At 37.7% G+C, this 15,464-nt stretch overlaps 27 non-coding genes across 27 annotated transcripts; all 27 read right to left on the bottom strand.

Moving 5' to 3' along the window:
• Window positions 1-171: 171 nt before the first annotated feature.
• TRNAR-CCU (transfer RNA arginine (anticodon CCU)) lies at window positions 172-244 on the bottom strand. Its single transcript has one exon. It is a non-coding gene; the product is annotated as a tRNA-Arg (tRNA).
• A 459-nt stretch (window positions 245-703) lies between these two features.
• TRNAI-UAU (transfer RNA isoleucine (anticodon UAU)) lies at window positions 704-796 on the bottom strand. The gene is given in 2 exon segments: window positions 704-739; window positions 759-796. It is a non-coding gene; the product is annotated as a tRNA-Ile (tRNA).
• Window positions 797-1,235: 439 nt separating this feature from the next.
• TRNAR-CCU (transfer RNA arginine (anticodon CCU)) lies at window positions 1,236-1,308 on the bottom strand. The gene has a single exon. It is a non-coding gene; the product is annotated as a tRNA-Arg (tRNA).
• Window positions 1,309-1,767: 459 nt separating this feature from the next.
• Window positions 1,768-1,860, bottom strand: TRNAI-UAU (transfer RNA isoleucine (anticodon UAU)). Its single transcript is given in 2 exon segments — window positions 1,768-1,803; window positions 1,823-1,860. It is a non-coding gene; the product is annotated as a tRNA-Ile (tRNA).
• A 439-nt stretch (window positions 1,861-2,299) lies between these two features.
• On the bottom strand, window positions 2,300-2,372 carry TRNAR-CCU (transfer RNA arginine (anticodon CCU)). The gene has a single exon. It is a non-coding gene; the product is annotated as a tRNA-Arg (tRNA).
• Window positions 2,373-2,831: 459 nt separating this feature from the next.
• On the bottom strand, window positions 2,832-2,924 carry TRNAI-UAU (transfer RNA isoleucine (anticodon UAU)). Its single transcript is given in 2 exon segments — window positions 2,832-2,867; window positions 2,887-2,924. It is a non-coding gene; the product is annotated as a tRNA-Ile (tRNA).
• A 439-nt stretch (window positions 2,925-3,363) lies between these two features.
• TRNAR-CCU (transfer RNA arginine (anticodon CCU)) lies at window positions 3,364-3,436 on the bottom strand. Its single transcript has one exon. It is a non-coding gene; the product is annotated as a tRNA-Arg (tRNA).
• A 459-nt stretch (window positions 3,437-3,895) lies between these two features.
• TRNAI-UAU (transfer RNA isoleucine (anticodon UAU)) lies at window positions 3,896-3,988 on the bottom strand. The gene is given in 2 exon segments: window positions 3,896-3,931; window positions 3,951-3,988. It is a non-coding gene; the product is annotated as a tRNA-Ile (tRNA).
• Window positions 3,989-4,427: 439 nt separating this feature from the next.
• On the bottom strand, window positions 4,428-4,500 carry TRNAR-CCU (transfer RNA arginine (anticodon CCU)). Its single transcript has one exon. It is a non-coding gene; the product is annotated as a tRNA-Arg (tRNA).
• Window positions 4,501-4,959: 459 nt separating this feature from the next.
• On the bottom strand, window positions 4,960-5,052 carry TRNAI-UAU (transfer RNA isoleucine (anticodon UAU)). Its single transcript is given in 2 exon segments — window positions 4,960-4,995; window positions 5,015-5,052. It is a non-coding gene; the product is annotated as a tRNA-Ile (tRNA).
• A 439-nt stretch (window positions 5,053-5,491) lies between these two features.
• On the bottom strand, window positions 5,492-5,564 carry TRNAR-CCU (transfer RNA arginine (anticodon CCU)). The gene has a single exon. It is a non-coding gene; the product is annotated as a tRNA-Arg (tRNA).
• Window positions 5,565-6,023: 459 nt separating this feature from the next.
• TRNAI-UAU (transfer RNA isoleucine (anticodon UAU)) lies at window positions 6,024-6,116 on the bottom strand. The gene is given in 2 exon segments: window positions 6,024-6,059; window positions 6,079-6,116. It is a non-coding gene; the product is annotated as a tRNA-Ile (tRNA).
• Window positions 6,117-6,556: 440 nt separating this feature from the next.
• TRNAR-CCU (transfer RNA arginine (anticodon CCU)) lies at window positions 6,557-6,629 on the bottom strand. Its single transcript has one exon. It is a non-coding gene; the product is annotated as a tRNA-Arg (tRNA).
• A 459-nt stretch (window positions 6,630-7,088) lies between these two features.
• TRNAI-UAU (transfer RNA isoleucine (anticodon UAU)) lies at window positions 7,089-7,181 on the bottom strand. Its single transcript is given in 2 exon segments — window positions 7,089-7,124; window positions 7,144-7,181. It is a non-coding gene; the product is annotated as a tRNA-Ile (tRNA).
• Window positions 7,182-7,620: 439 nt separating this feature from the next.
• Window positions 7,621-7,693, bottom strand: TRNAR-UCU (transfer RNA arginine (anticodon UCU)). The gene has a single exon. It is a non-coding gene; the product is annotated as a tRNA-Arg (tRNA).
• Window positions 7,694-8,152: 459 nt separating this feature from the next.
• Window positions 8,153-8,245, bottom strand: TRNAI-UAU (transfer RNA isoleucine (anticodon UAU)). The gene is given in 2 exon segments: window positions 8,153-8,188; window positions 8,208-8,245. It is a non-coding gene; the product is annotated as a tRNA-Ile (tRNA).
• Window positions 8,246-8,684: 439 nt separating this feature from the next.
• On the bottom strand, window positions 8,685-8,757 carry TRNAR-CCU (transfer RNA arginine (anticodon CCU)). The gene has a single exon. It is a non-coding gene; the product is annotated as a tRNA-Arg (tRNA).
• A 458-nt stretch (window positions 8,758-9,215) lies between these two features.
• On the bottom strand, window positions 9,216-9,308 carry TRNAI-UAU (transfer RNA isoleucine (anticodon UAU)). The gene is given in 2 exon segments: window positions 9,216-9,251; window positions 9,271-9,308. It is a non-coding gene; the product is annotated as a tRNA-Ile (tRNA).
• Window positions 9,309-9,747: 439 nt separating this feature from the next.
• Window positions 9,748-9,820, bottom strand: TRNAR-UCU (transfer RNA arginine (anticodon UCU)). Its single transcript has one exon. It is a non-coding gene; the product is annotated as a tRNA-Arg (tRNA).
• A 460-nt stretch (window positions 9,821-10,280) lies between these two features.
• TRNAI-UAU (transfer RNA isoleucine (anticodon UAU)) lies at window positions 10,281-10,373 on the bottom strand. Its single transcript is given in 2 exon segments — window positions 10,281-10,316; window positions 10,336-10,373. It is a non-coding gene; the product is annotated as a tRNA-Ile (tRNA).
• Window positions 10,374-11,343: 970 nt separating this feature from the next.
• On the bottom strand, window positions 11,344-11,436 carry TRNAI-UAU (transfer RNA isoleucine (anticodon UAU)). The gene is given in 2 exon segments: window positions 11,344-11,379; window positions 11,399-11,436. It is a non-coding gene; the product is annotated as a tRNA-Ile (tRNA).
• Window positions 11,437-12,407: 971 nt separating this feature from the next.
• Window positions 12,408-12,500, bottom strand: TRNAI-UAU (transfer RNA isoleucine (anticodon UAU)). The gene is given in 2 exon segments: window positions 12,408-12,443; window positions 12,463-12,500. It is a non-coding gene; the product is annotated as a tRNA-Ile (tRNA).
• A 439-nt stretch (window positions 12,501-12,939) lies between these two features.
• Window positions 12,940-13,012, bottom strand: TRNAR-CCU (transfer RNA arginine (anticodon CCU)). Its single transcript has one exon. It is a non-coding gene; the product is annotated as a tRNA-Arg (tRNA).
• Window positions 13,013-13,471: 459 nt separating this feature from the next.
• Window positions 13,472-13,564, bottom strand: TRNAI-UAU (transfer RNA isoleucine (anticodon UAU)). Its single transcript is given in 2 exon segments — window positions 13,472-13,507; window positions 13,527-13,564. It is a non-coding gene; the product is annotated as a tRNA-Ile (tRNA).
• Window positions 13,565-14,003: 439 nt separating this feature from the next.
• On the bottom strand, window positions 14,004-14,076 carry TRNAR-CCU (transfer RNA arginine (anticodon CCU)). The gene has a single exon. It is a non-coding gene; the product is annotated as a tRNA-Arg (tRNA).
• Window positions 14,077-14,535: 459 nt separating this feature from the next.
• On the bottom strand, window positions 14,536-14,628 carry TRNAI-UAU (transfer RNA isoleucine (anticodon UAU)). Its single transcript is given in 2 exon segments — window positions 14,536-14,571; window positions 14,591-14,628. It is a non-coding gene; the product is annotated as a tRNA-Ile (tRNA).
• A 439-nt stretch (window positions 14,629-15,067) lies between these two features.
• On the bottom strand, window positions 15,068-15,140 carry TRNAR-CCU (transfer RNA arginine (anticodon CCU)). The gene has a single exon. It is a non-coding gene; the product is annotated as a tRNA-Arg (tRNA).
• Between the last annotated feature and the right edge of the window lie 324 nt (window positions 15,141-15,464).

Raw genomic sequence — 15,464 nt, 5'->3', positions numbered from 1 at the left:
TGTTGCTATATTTTATATGCTGTATTTGTAATATCGTATTTTATTATTTAGCATGGTCACACTTCTTTCAATTAAAAGTAGCAATCTTTCTTTTTTGGAGAATTTTGCAAGATCAAATTCAAACTGGTAGAAAGATTAGACAGACCATGCGCTGTTTCAGAGATAAGCAAACACCCCAGATGGGACTTGAACCCACAATCCCTGGCTTAGGAGGCCAGTGCCTTATCCATTAGGCCACTGGGGCTTCTCAAGGTAGTTCATGCCGTGGGTTCTATTTTCTGTAGCAGGCTATTATCCGTTTTAATTGCATTTTCAAAAATGGTCTTGTAAGTTTGTACTCCAACTTGAAAACAACCATAACCACGTGCTTCTTTCTTTTCTGCTGAGAGCCAGGGCTTCCTTTGTCATGTCCTTTTCATCACGTAGTCACTCCACATTAATGATGCCAATGAAGAAAATAATATTTGGCTCCCAGAAGCCTTAAAAAAACAATTTATCTTTTACATTTCCCTTTACAATATGGTACTAGATCATGGTAAAACTGGTGAGACTTTTGTAATATACAGCAAATTAAACAAGAAACCATAAAAAGTAAATATCTCTCGGAAACTTCCTTCTCAATCGTGCAAGTAGATCATGATGGAACTCGAGAAACTTTGGCTAACGCATTTGTTCAAAATAACAAAGGAAGACAAGAAAAGTCTGCTCCAGGTGAGGCTTGAACTCACAACCTCGGCATAGCTCATCAGTTACTGCTTTATAAGTACCGCGCGCTGACCGATTGCGCCACTGGAGCAGCTGCTGGGCTGCAGCATTGCATATATGAAAAAAAAACAATCAGAAATTTAAAATGAAAAATTTGCTCCGAAATGTAACTATTTGATAAAACAGGATTTGTGTTGTTGCTTTTTCCACAGTTTGAAAATACATTTTTTACCAGATCACAATCTTTATGAAGAATCAATTGAGACATTTATCACACTGGCCAATGGGCATTTTTAAACTGAAACATCCTGTTGCTTCAGGAAGTGCACATGTGCATTGGCTGGGATGAACACACGCTCTGTTGCTATATTTTATATGCTGTATTTGTAATATCGTATTTTATTATTTAGCATGGTCACACTTCTTTCAATTAAAAGTAGCAATCTTTCTTTTTTGGAGAATTTTGCAAGATCAAATTCAAACTGGTAGAAAGATTAGACAGACCATGCGCTGTTTCAGAGATAAGCAAACACCCCAGATGGGACTTGAATCCACAATCCCTGGCTTAGGAGGCCAGTGCCTTATCCATTAGGCCACTGGGGCTTCTCAAGGTAGTTCATGCCGTGGGTTCTATTTTCTGTAGCAGGCAATTATCCGTTTTAATTGCATTTTCAAAAATGGTCTTGTAAGTTTGTACTCCAACTTGAAAACAACCATAACCACGTGCTTCTTTCTTTTCTGCTGAGAGCCAGGGCTTCCTTTGTCATGTCCTTTTCATCATGTAGTCACTCCACATTATTGATGCCAATGAAGAAAATAATATTTGGCTCCCAGAAGCCTTAAAAAAACAATTTATCTTTTACATTTCCCTTTACAATATGGTACTAGATCATGGTAAAACTGGTGAGACTTTTGTAATATACAGCAAATTAAACAAGAAACCATAAAAAGTAAATATCTCTCGGAAACTTCCTTCTCAATCGTGCAAGTAGATCATGATGGAACTCGAGAAACTTTGGCTAACGCATTTGTTCAAAATAACAAAGGAAGACAAGAAAAGTCTGCTCCAGGTGAGGCTTGAACTCACAACCTCGGCATAGCTCATCAGTTACTGCTTTATAAGTACCGCGCGCTGACCGATTGCGCCACTGGAGCAGCTGCTGGGCTGCAGCATTGCATATATGAAAAAAAAACAATCAGAAATTTAAAATGAAAAATTTGCTCCGAAATGTAACTATTTGATAAAACAGGATTTGTGTTGTTGCTTTTTCCACAGTTTGAAAATACATTTTTTACCAGATCACAATCTTTATGAAGAATCAATTGAGACATTTATCACACTGGCCAATGGGCATTTTTAAACTGAAACATCCTGTTGCTTCAGGAAGTGCACATGTGCATTGGCTGGGATGAACACACGCTCTGTTGCTATATTTTATATGCTGTATTTGTAATATCGTATTTTATTATTTAGCATGGTCACACTTCTTTCAATTAAAAGTAGCAATCTTTCTTTTTTGGAGAATTTTGCAAGATCAAATTCAAACTGGTAGAAAGATTAGACAGACCATGCGCTGTTTCAGAGATAAGCAAACACCCCAGATGGGACTTGAACCCACAATCCCTAGCTTAGGAGGCCAGTGCCTTATCCATTAGGCCACTGGGGCTTCTCAAGGTAGTTCATGCCGTGGGTTCTATTTTCTGTAGCAGGCAATTATCCGTTTTAATTGCATTTTCAAAAATGGTCTTGTAAGTTTGTACTCCAACTTGAAAACAACCATAACCACGTGCTTCTTTCTTTTCTGCTGAGAGCCAGGGCTTCCTTTGTCATGTCCTTTTCATCATGTAGTCACTCCACATTATTGATGCCAATGAAGAAAATAATATTTGGCTCCCAGAAGCCTTAAAAAAACAATTTATCTTTTACATTTCCCTTTACAATATGGTACTAGATCATGGTAAAACTGGTGAGACTTTTGTAATATACAGCAAATTAAACAAGAAACCATAAAAAGTAAATATCTCTCGGAAACTTCCTTCTCAATCGTGCAAGTAGATCATGATGGAACTCGAGAAACTTTGGCTAACGCATTTGTTCAAAATAACAAAGGAAGACAAGAAAAGTCTGCTCCAGGTGAGGCTTGAACTCACAACCTCGGCATAGCTCATCAGTTACTGCTTTATAAGTACCGCGCGCTGACCGATTGCGCCACTGGAGCAGCTGCTGGGCTGCAGCATTGCATATATGAAAAAAAAACAATCAGAAATTTAAAATGAAAAATTTGCTCCGAAATGTAACTATTTGATAAAACAGGATTTGTGTTGTTGCTTTTTCCACAGTTTGAAAATACATTTTTTACCAGATCACAATCTTTATGAAGAATCAATTGAGACATTTATCACACTGGCCAATGGGCATTTTTAAACTGAAACATCCTGTTGCTTCAGGAAGTGCACATGTGCATTGGCTGGGATGAACACACGCTCTGTTGCTATATTTTATATGCTGTATTTGTAATATCGTATTTTATTATTTAGCATGGTCACACTTCTTTCAATTAAAAGTAGCAATCTTTCTTTTTTGGAGAATTTTGCAAGATCAAATTCAAACTGGTAGAAAGATTAGACAGACCATGCGCTGTTTCAGAGATAAGCAAACACCCCAGATGGGACTTGAATCCACAATCCCTGGCTTAGGAGGCCAGTGCCTTATCCATTAGGCCACTGGGGCTTCTCAAGGTAGTTCATGCCGTGGGTTCTATTTTCTGTAGCAGGCAATTATCCGTTTTAATTGCATTTTCAAAAATGGTCTTGTAAGTTTGTACTCCAACTTGAAAACAACCATAACCACGTGCTTCTTTCTTTTCTGCTGAGAGCCAGGGCTTCCTTTGTCATGTCCTTTTCATCATGTAGTCACTCCACATTATTGATGCCAATGAAGAAAATAATATTTGGCTCCCAGAAGCCTTAAAAAAACAATTTATCTTTTACATTTCCCTTTACAATATGGTACTAGATCATGGTAAAACTGGTGAGACTTTTGTAATATACAGCAAATTAAACAAGAAACCATAAAAAGTAAATATCTCTCGGAAACTTCCTTCTCAATCGTGCAAGTAGATCATGATGGAACTCGAGAAACTTTGGCTAACGCATTTGTTCAAAATAACAAAGGAAGACAAGAAAAGTCTGCTCCAGGTGAGGCTTGAACTCACAACCTCGGCATAGCTCATCAGTTACTGCTTTATAAGTACCGCGCGCTGACCGATTGCGCCACTGGAGCAGCTGCTGGGCTGCAGCATTGCATATATGAAAAAAAAACAATCAGAAATTTAAAATGAAAAATTTGCTCCGAAATGTAACTATTTGATAAAACAGGATTTGTGTTGTTGCTTTTTCCACAGTTTGAAAATACATTTTTTACCAGATCACAATCTTTATGAAGAATCAATTGAGACATTTATCACACTGGCCAATGGGCATTTTTAAACTGAAACATCCTGTTGCTTCAGGAAGTGCACATGTGCATTGGCTGGGATGAACACACGCTCTGTTGCTATATTTTATATGCTGTATTTGTAATATCGTATTTTATTATTTAGCATGGTCACACTTCTTTCAATTAAAAGTAGCAATCTTTCTTTTTTGGAGAATTTTGCAAGATCAAATTCAAACTGGTAGAAAGATTAGACAGACAATGCGCTGTTTCAGAGATAAGCAAACACCCCAGATGGGACTTGAATCCACAATCCCTGGCTTAGGAGGCCAGTGCCTTATCCATTAGGCCACTGGGGCTTCTCAAGGTAGTTCATGCCGTGGGTTCTATTTTCTGTAGCAGGCAATTATCCGTTTTAATTGCATTTTCAAAAATGGTCTTGTAAGTTTGTACTCCAACTTGAAAACAACCATAACCACGTGCTTCTTTCTTTTCTGCTGAGAGCCAGGGCTTCCTTTGTCATGTCCTTTTCATCATGTAGTCACTCCACATTATTGATGCCAATGAAGAAAATAATATTTGGCTCCCAGAAGCCTTAAAAAAACAATTTATCTTTTACATTTCCCTTTACAATATGGTACTAGATCATGGTAAAACTGGTGAGACTTTTGTAATATACAGCAAATTAAACAAGAAACCATAAAAAGTAAATATCTCTCGGAAACTTCCTTCTCAATCGTGCAAGTAGATCATGATGGAACTCGAGAAACTTTGGCTAACGCATTTGTTCAAAATAACAAAGGAAGACAAGAAAAGTCTGCTCCAGGTGAGGCTTGAACTCACAACCTCGGCATAGCTCATCAGTTACTGCTTTATAAGTACCGCGCGCTGACCGATTGCGCCACTGGAGCAGCTGCTGGGCTGCAGCATTGCATATATGAAAAAAAAACAATCAGAAATTTAAAATGAAAAATTTGCTCCGAAATGTAACTATTTGATAAAACAGGATTTGTGTTGTTGCTTTTTCCACAGTTTGAAAATACATTTTTTACCAGATCACAATCTTTATGAAGAATCAATTGAGACATTTATCACACTGGCCAATGGGCATTTTTAAACTGAAACATCCTGTTGCTTCAGGAAGTGCACATGTGCATTGGCTGGGATGAACACACGCTCTGTTGCTATATTTTATATGCTGTATTTGTAATATCGTATTTTATTATTTAGCATGGTCACACTTCTTTCAATTAAAAGTAGCAATCTTTCTTTTTTGGAGAATTTTGCAAGATCAAATTCAAACTGGTAGAAAGATTAGACAGACCATGCGCTGTTTCAGAGATAAGCAAACACCCCAGATGGGACTTGAACCCACAATCCCTAGCTTAGGAGGCCAGTGCCTTATCCATTAGGCCACTGGGGCTTCTCAAGGTAGTTCATGCCGTGGGTTCTATTTTCTGTAGCAGGCAATTATCCGTTTTAATTGCATTTTCAAAAATGGTCTTGTAAGTTTGTACTCCAACTTGAAAACAACCATAACCACGTGCTTCTTTCTTTTCTGCTGAGAGCCAGGGCTTCCTTTGTCATGTCCTTTTCATCATGTAGTCACTCCACATTATTGATGCCAATGAAGAAAATAATATTTGGCTCCCAGAAGCCTTAAAAAAACAATTTATCTTTTACATTTCCCTTTACAATATGGTACTAGATCATGGTAAAACTGGTGAGACTTTTGTAATATACAGCAAATTAAACAAGAAACCATAAAAAGTAAATATCTCTCGGAAACTTCCTTCTCAATCGTGCAAGTAGATCATGATGGAACTCGAGAAACTTTGGCTAACGCATTTGTTCAAAATAACAAAGGAAGACAAGAAAAGTCTGCTCCAGGTGAGGCTTGAACTCACAACCTCGGCATAGCTCATCAGTTACTGCTTTATAAGTACCGCGCGCTGACCGATTGCGCCACTGGAGCAGCTGCTGGGCTGCAGCATTGCATATATGAAAAAAAAACAATCAGAAATTTAAAATGAAAAATTTGCTCCGAAATGTAACTATTTGATAAAACAGGATTTGTGTTGTTGCTTTTTCCACAGTTTGAAAATACATTTTTTACCAGATCACAATCTTTATGAAGAATCAATTGAGACATTTATCACACTGGCCAATGGGCATTTTTAAACTGAAACATCCTGTTGCTTCAGGAAGTGCACATGTGCATTGGCTGGGATGAACACACGCTCTGTTGCTATTTTTTATATGCTGTATTTGTAAGTATCGTATTTTATTATTTAGCATGGTCACACTTCTTTCAATTAAAAGTAGCAATCTTTCTTTTTTGGAGAATTTTGCAAGATCAAATTCAAACTGGTAGAAAGATTAGACAGACCATGCGCTGTTTCAGAGATAAGCAAACACCCCAGATGGGACTTGAACCCACAATCCCTGGCTTAGGAGGCCAGTGCCTTATCCATTAGGCCACTGGGGCTTCTCAAGGTAGTTCATGCCGTGGGTTCTATTTTCTGTAGCAGGCAATTATCCGTTTTAATTGCATTTTCAAAAATGGTCTTGTAAGTTTGTACTCCAACTTGAAAACAACCATAACCACGTGCTTCTTTCTTTTCTGCTGAGAGCCAGGGCTTCCTTTGTCATGTCCTTTTCATCATGTAGTCACTCCACATTATTGATGCCAATGAAGAAAATAATATTTGGCTCCCAGAAGCCTTAAAAAAACAATTTATCTTTTACATTTCCCTTTACAATATGGTACTAGATCATGGTAAAACTGGTGAGACTTTTGTAATATACAGCAAATTAAACAAGAAACCATAAAAAGTAAATATCTCTCGGAAACTTCCTTCTCAATCGTGCAAGTAGATCATGATGGAACTCGAGAAACTTTGGCTAACGCATTTGTTCAAAATAACAAAGGAAGACAAGAAAAGTCTGCTCCAGGTGAGGCTTGAACTCACAACCTCGGCATAGCTCATCAATTACTGCTTTATAAGCACCGCGCGCTGACCGATTGCGCCACTGGAGCAGCTGCTGGGCTGCAGCATTGCATATATGAAAAAAAAACAATCAGAAATTTAAAATGAAAAATTTGCTCCGAAATGTAACTATTTGATAAAACAGGATTTGTGTTGTTGCTTTTTCCACAGTTTGAAAATACATTTTTTACCAGATCACAATCTTTATGAAGAATCAATTGAGACATTTATCACACTGGCCAATGGGCATTTTTAAACTGAAGCATCCTGTTGCTTCAGGAAGTGCACATGTGCATTGGCTGGGATGAACACACGCTCTGTTGCTATATTTTATATGCTGTATTTGTAATATCGTATTTTATTATTTAGCATGGTCACACTTCTTTCAATTAAAAGTCGCAATCTTTCTTTTTTGGAGAATTTTGCAAGATCAAATTCAAACTGATAGAAATATTAGACAGACCATGCGCTGTTTCAGAGATAAGCAAACACCCCAGATGGGACTTGAACCCACAATCCCTGGCTTAGAAGGCCAGTGCCTTATCCATTAGGCCACTGGGCCTTCTCAAGGTAGTTCATGCCGTGGGTTCTTTTTTTTGTAGCAGGCAATTATCCGTTTTAATTGCATTTTCAAAAATGGTCTTGTAAGTTTGTACTCCAACTTGAAAACAACCATAACCACGTGCTTCTTTCTTTTCTGCTGAGAGCCAGGGCTTCCTTTGTCATGTCCTTTTCATCATGTAGTCACTCCACATTATTGATGCCAATGAAGGAAATAATATTTGGCTCCCAGAAGCCTTAAAAAAACAATTTATCTTTTACATTTCCCTTTACAATATGGTACTAGATCATGGTAAAACTGGTGAGACTTTTGTAATATACAGCAAATTAAACAAGAAACCATAAAAAGTAAATATCTCTCGGAAACTTCCTTCTCAATCGTGCAAGTAGATCATGATGGAACTCGAGAAACTTTGGCTAACGCATTTGTTCAAAATAACAAAGGAAGACAAGAAAAGTCTGCTCCAGGTGAGGCTTGAACTCACAACCTCGGCATAGCTCATCAGTTACTGCTTTATAAGTACCGCGCGCTGACCGATTGCGCCACTGGAGCAGCTGCTGGGCTGCAGCATTGCATATATGAAAAAAAAACAATCAGAAATTTAAAATGAAAAATTTGCTCCGAAATGTAACTATTTGATAAAACAGGATTTGTGTTGTTGCTTTTTCCACAGTTTGAAAATACATTTTTTACCAGATCACAATCTTTATGAAGAATCAATTGAGACATTTATCACACTGGCCAATGGGCATTTTTAAACTGAAACATCCTGTTGCTTCAGGAAGTGCACATGTGCGTTGGCTGGAATGAACACACGCTCTGTTGCTATATTTTATATGCTGTATTTGTAATATCGTATTTTATTATTTAGCATGGTCACACTTCTTTCAATTAAAAGTAGCAATCTTTCTTTTTTGGAGAATTTTGCAAGATCAAATTCAAACTGGTAGAAAGATTAGACAGACCATGCGCTGTTTCAGAGATAAGCAAACACCCCAGATGGGACTTAAACCCACAATCCCTGGCTTAGGAGGCCAGTGCCTTATCCATTAGGCCACTGGGGCTTCTCAAGGTAGTTCATGCCGTGGGTTCTATTTTCTGTAGCAGGCAATTATCCGTTTTAATTGCATTTTCAAAAATGGTCTTGTAAGTTTGTACTCCAACTTGAAAACAACCATAACCACGTGCTTCTTTCTTTTCTGCTGAGAGCCAGGGCTTCCTTTGTCATGTCCTTTTCATCATGTAGTCACTCCACATTATTGATGCCAATGAAGAAAATAATATTTGGCTCCCAGAAGCCTTAAAAAACAATTTATCTTTTACATTTCCCTTTACAATATGGTACTAGATCATGGTAAAACTGGTGAGACTTTTGTAATATACAGCAAATTAAACAAGAAACCATAAAAAGTAAATATCTCTCGGAAACTTCCTTCTCAATCGTGCAAGTAGATCATGATAGAACTCGAGAAACTTTGGCTAACGCATTTGTTCAAAATAACAAAGGAAGAGAAGAAAAGTCTGCTCCAGGTGAGGCTTGAACTCACAACCTCGGCATAGCTCATCAGTTACTGCTTTATAAGTACCGCGCGCTGACCGATTGCGCCACTGGAGCAGCTGCTGAGCTGCAGCATTGCATATATGAAAAAAAAACAATCAGAAATTTAAAATGAAAAATTTGCTCCGAAATGTAACTATTTGATAAAACAGGATTTGTGTTGTTGCTTTTTCCACAGTTTGAAAATACATTTTTTACCAGATCACAATCTTTATGAAGAATCAATTGAGACATTTATCACACTGGCCAATGGGCATTTTTAAACTGAAACATCCTGTTGCTTCAGGAAGTGCACATGTGCATTGGCTGGGATGAACACACGCTCTGTTGCTATATTTTATATGCTGTATTTGTAATATCATATTTTATTATTTAGCATGGTCACACTTCTTTCAATTAAAAGTCGCAATCTTTCTTTTTTGGAGAATTTTGCAAGATCAAATTCAAACTGATAGAAAGATTAGACAGACAATGCGCTGTTTCAGAGATAAGCAAACACCCCAGATGGGACTTGAACCCACAATCCCTGGCTTAGAAGGCCAGTGCCTTATCCATTAGGCCACTGGGGCTTCTCAAGGTAGTTCATGCCGTGGGTTCTTTTTTTCTGTAGCAGGCAATTATCCGTTTTAATTGCATTTTCAAAAATGGTCTTGTAAGTTTGTACTCCAACTTGAAAACAACCATAACCACGTGCTTCTTTCTTTTCTGCTGAGAGCCAGGGCTTCCTTTGTCATGTCCTTTTCATCATGTAGTCACTCCACATTATTGATGCCAATGAAGGAAATAATATTTGGCTCCCAGAAGCCTTAAAAAAACAATTTATCTTTTACATTTCCCTTTACAATATGGTACTAGATCATGGTAAAACTGGTGAGACTTTTGTAATATACAGCAAATTAAACAAGAAACCATAAAAAGTAAATATCTCTCGGAAACTTCCTTCTCAATCGTGCAAGTAGATCATGATGGAACTCGAGAAACTTTGGCTAACGCATTTGTTCAAAATAACAAAGGAAGACAAGAAAAGTCTGCTCCAGGTGAGGCTTGAACTCACAACCTCGGCATAGCTCATCAGTTACTGCTTTATAAGTACCGCGCGCTGACCGATTGCGCCACTGGAGCAGCTGCTGGGCTGCAGCATTGCATATATGAAAAAAAAACAATCAGAAATTTAAAATGAAAAATTTGCTCCGAAATGTAACTATTTGATAAAACAGGATTTGTGTTGTTGCTTTTTCCACAGTTTGAAAATACATTTTTTACCAGATCACAATCTTTATGAAGAATCAATTGAGACATTTATCACACTGGCCAATGGGCATTTTTAAACTGAAACATCCTGTTGCTTCAGGAAGTGCACATGTGCATTGGCTGGGATGAACACACGCTCTGTTGCTATATTTTATATGCTGTATTTGTAATATCGTATTTTATTATTTAGCATGGTCACACTTCTTTCAATTAAAAGTAGCAATCTTTCTTTTTTGGAGAATTTTGCAAGATCAAATTCAAACTGGTAGAAAGATTAGACAGACCATGCGCTGTTTCAGAGATAAGCAAACACCCCAGATGGGACTTAAACCCACAATCCCTTGCTTAGGAGGCCAGTGCCTTATCCATTAGGCCACTGGGGCTTCTCAAGGTAGTTCATGCCGTGGGTTCTATTTTCTGTAGCAGGCAATTATCCGTTTTAATTGCATTTTCAAAAATGGTCTTGTAAGTTTGTACTCCAACTTGAAAACAACCATAACCACGTGCTTCTTTCTTTTCTGCTGAGAGCCAGGGCTTCCTTTGTCATGTCCTTTTCATCATGTAGTCACTCCACATTATTGATGCCAATGAAGAAAATAATATTTGGCTCCCAGAAGCCTTAAAAAACAATTTATCTTTTACATTTCCCTTTACAATATGGTACTAGATCATGGTAAAACTGGTGAGACTTTTGTAATATACAGCAAATTAAACAAGAAACCATAAAAAGTAAATATCTCTCGGAAACTTCCTTCTCAATCGTGCAAGTAGATCATGATAGAACTCGAGAAACTTTGGCTAACGCATTTGTTCAAAATAACAAAGGAAGAGAAGAAAAGTCTGCTCCAGGTGAGGCTTGAACTCACAACCTCGGCATAGCTCATCAGTTACTGCTTTATAAGTACCGCGCGCTGACCGATTGCGCCACTGGAGCAGCTGCTGGGCTGCAGCATTGCATATATGAAAAAAAAACAATCAGAAATTTAAAATGAAAAATTTGCTCCGAAATGTAACTATTTGATAAAACAGGATTTGTGTTGTTGCTTTTTCCACAGTTTGAAAATACATTTTTTACCAGATCACAATCTTTATGAAGAATCAATTGAGACATTTATCACACTGGCCAATGGGCATTTTTAAACTGAAACATCCTGTTGCTTCAGGAAGTGCACATGTGCATTGGCTGGGATGAACACACGCTCTGTTGCTATATTTTATATGCTGTATTTGTAATATCGTATTTTATTATTTAGCATGGTCACACTTCTTTCAATTAAAAGTAGCAATCTTTCTTTTTTGGAGAATTTTGCAAGATCAAATTCAAACTGGTAGAAAGATTAGCCAGACCATGCGCTGTCTCAGAGATAAGCAAACACCCCAGATGGGACTTGAACCCACAATCCCTGGCTTAAGAGGCCAGTGCCTTATCCATTAGGCCACTGGGGCTTCTCAAGGTAGTTCATGCCGTGGGTTCTATTTTCTGTAGCAGGCAATTATCCGTTTTAATTGCATTTTCAAAAATGGTCTTGTAAGTTTGTACTCCAACTTGAAAACAACCATAACCACGTGCTTCTTTCTTTTCTGCTGAGAGCCAGGGCTTCCTTTGTCATGTCCTTTTCATCATGTAGTCACTCCACATTATTGATGCCAATGAAGGAAATAATATTTGGCTCCCAGAAGCCTTAAAAAAACAATTTATCTTTTACATTTCCCTTTACAATATGGTACTAGATCATGGTAAAACTGGTGAGACTTTTGTAATATACAGCAAATTAAACAAGAAACCATAAAAAGTAAATATCTCTCGGAAACTTCCTTCTCAATCGTGCAAGTAGATCATGATGGAACTCGAGAAACTTTGGCTAACGCATTTGTTCAAAATAACAAAGGAAGACAAGAAAAGTCTGCTCCAGGTGAGGCTTGAACTCACAACCTCGGCATAGCTCATCAGTTACTGCTTTATAAGTACCGCGCGCTGACCTATTGCGCCACTGGAGCAGCTGCTGGGCTGCAGCATTGCATATATGAAAAAAAAACAATCAGAAATTTAAAATGAAAAATTTGCTCCGAAATGTAACTATTTGATAAAACAGGATTTGTGTTGTTGCTTTTTCCACAGTTTGAAAATACATTTTTTACCAGATCACAATCTTTATGAAGAATCAATTGAGACATTTATCACACTGGCCAATGGGCATTTTTAAACTGAAACATCCTGTTGCTTCAGGAAGTGCACATGTGCATTGGCTGGGATGAACACACGCTCTGTTGCTATATTTTATATGCTGTATTTGTAATATCATATTTTATTATTTAGCATGGTCACACTTCTTTCAATTAAAAGTCACAATCTTTCTTTTTTGGAGAATTTTGCAAGATCAAATTCAAACTGGTAGAAAGATTAGACAGACCATGCGCTGTTTCAGACATAAGCAAACACCCCAGATGGGACTTGAACCCACAATCCCTGGCTTAGGAGGCCAGTGCCTTATCCATTAGGCCACTGGGGCTTCTCAAGGTAGTCCATGCCGTTGGTTCTATTTTCTGTAGCAGGCAATTATCCGTTTTAATTGCATTTTCAAAAATGGTCTTGTAAGTTTGTACTCCAACTTGAAAACAACCATAACCACGTGCTTCTTTCTTTTCTGCTGAGAGCCAGGGCTTCCTTTGTCATGTCCTTTTCATCATGTAGTCACTCCACATTATTGATGCCAATGAAGGAAATAATATTTGGCTCCCAGAAGCCTTAAAAAAACAATTTATCTTTTACATTTCCCTTTACAATATGGTACTAGATCATGGTAAAACTGGTGAGACTTTTGTAATATACAGCAAATTAAACAAGAAACCATAAAAAGTAAATATCTCTCGGAATCTTCCTTCTCAATCGTGCAAGTAGATCATGATGGAACTCGAGAAACTTTGGCTAACGCATTTGTTCAAAATAACAAAGGAAGACAAGAAAAGTCTGCTCCAGGTGAGGCTTGAACTCACAACCTCGGCATAGCTCATCAGTTACTGCTTTATAAGTACCGCGCGTTGACCGATTGCGCCACTAGAGCAGCTGCTGGGCTGCAGCATTGCATATATGAAAAAAAAACAATCAGAAATTTAAAATGAAAAATTTGCTCCGAAATGTAACTATTTGATAAAACAGGATTTGTGTTGTTGCTTTTTCCACAGTTTGAAAATACATTTTTTACCAGATCACAATCTTTATGAAGAATCAATTGAGACATTTATCACACTGGCCAATGGGCATTTTAAAACTGAAACATCCTGTTGCTTCAGGAAGTGTACATGTGCATTGGCTGGGATGAACACACGCTCTGTTGCTATATTTTATATGCTGTATTTGTAATATCGTATTTTATTATTTAGCATGGTCACACTTCTTTCAATTAAAAGTAGCAATCTTTCTTTTTTGGAGAATTTTGCAAGATCAAATTCAAACTGGTAGAAAGATTAGACAGACCATGCGCTGTTTCAGAGATAAGCAAACACCCCAGATGGGACTTGAACCCACAATCCCTGGCTTAGGAGGCCAGCGCCTTATCCATTAGGCCACTGGGGCTTCTCAAGGTAGTTCATGCCGTGGGTTCTATTTTCTGTAGCAGGCAATTATCCGTTTTAATTGCATTTTCAAAAATGGTCTTGTAAGTTTGTACTCCAACTTGAAAACAACCATAACCACGTGCTTCTTTCTTTTCTGCTGAGAGCCAGGGCTTCCTTTGTCATGTCCTTTTCATCATGTAGTCACTCCACATTATTGATGCCAATGAAGGAAATAATATTTGGCTCCCAGAAGCCTTAAAAAAACAATTTATCTTTTACATTTCCCTTTACAATATGGTACTAGATCATGGTAAAACTGGTGAGACTTTTGTAATATACAGCAAATTAAACAAGAAACCATAAAAAGTAAATATCTCTCGGAAACTTCCTTCTCAATCGTGCAAGTAGATCATGATGGAACTCGAGAAACTTTGGCTAACGCATTTGTTCAAAATAACAAAGGAAGACTAGAAAAGTCTGCTCCAGGTGAGGCTTGAACTCACAACCTCGGCATAGCTCATCAGTTACTGCTTTATAAGTACCGCGCATTGACCGATTGCGCCACTGGAGCAGCTGCTGGGCTGCAGCATTGCATATATGAAAAAAAAACAATCAGAAATTTAAAATGAAAAATTTGCTCCGAAATGTAACTATTTGATAAAACAGGATTTGTGTTGTTGCTTTTTCCACAGTTTGAAAATACATTTTTTACCAGATCACAATCTTTATGAAGAATCAATTGAGACATTTATAACACTGGCCAATGGGCATTTTTAAACTGAAACATCCTGTTGCTTCAGGAAGTGTACATGTGCATTGGCTGGGATGAACACACGCTCTGTTGCTATATTTTATATGCTGTATTTGTAATATCGTATTTTATTATTTAGCATGGTCACACTTCTTTCAATTAAAAGTAGCAATCTTTCTTTTTTGGAGAATTTTTCAAGATCAAATTCAAACTGGTAGAAAGATTAGACAGACCATGCGCTGTTTCAGAGATAAGCAAACACCCCAGATGGGACTTGAACCCACAATCCCTGGCTTAGGAGGCCAGTGCCTTATCCATTAGGCCACTGGGGCTTCTCAAGGTAGTTCATGCCGTGGGTTCTATTTTCTGTAGCAGGCAATTATCCATTTTAATTGCATTTTCAAAAATGGTCTTGTAAGTTTGTACTCCAACTTGAAAACAACCATAACCACGTGCTTCTTTCTTTTCTGCTGAGAGCCAGGGCTTCCTTTGTCATGTCCTTTTCATCATGTAGTCACTCCACATTATTGATGCCAATGAAGAAAATAATATTTGGCTCCCAGAAGCCTTAAAAAAACAATTTATCTTTTACATTTCCCTTTACAATATGGTACTAGATCATGGTAAAACTGGTGAGACTTTTGTAATATACAGCA

The sequence above is a fragment of the Anomaloglossus baeobatrachus genome, chromosome 4 (genome assembly GCF_048569485.1).
Source record: "Anomaloglossus baeobatrachus isolate aAnoBae1 chromosome 4, aAnoBae1.hap1, whole genome shotgun sequence".
Lineage (NCBI taxonomy): Eukaryota > Metazoa > Chordata > Amphibia > Anura > Aromobatidae > Anomaloglossus > Anomaloglossus baeobatrachus.
Note: the sequence above shows the minus strand (reverse complement) of the source record. Positions and strands in the feature narration are given on the sequence as shown.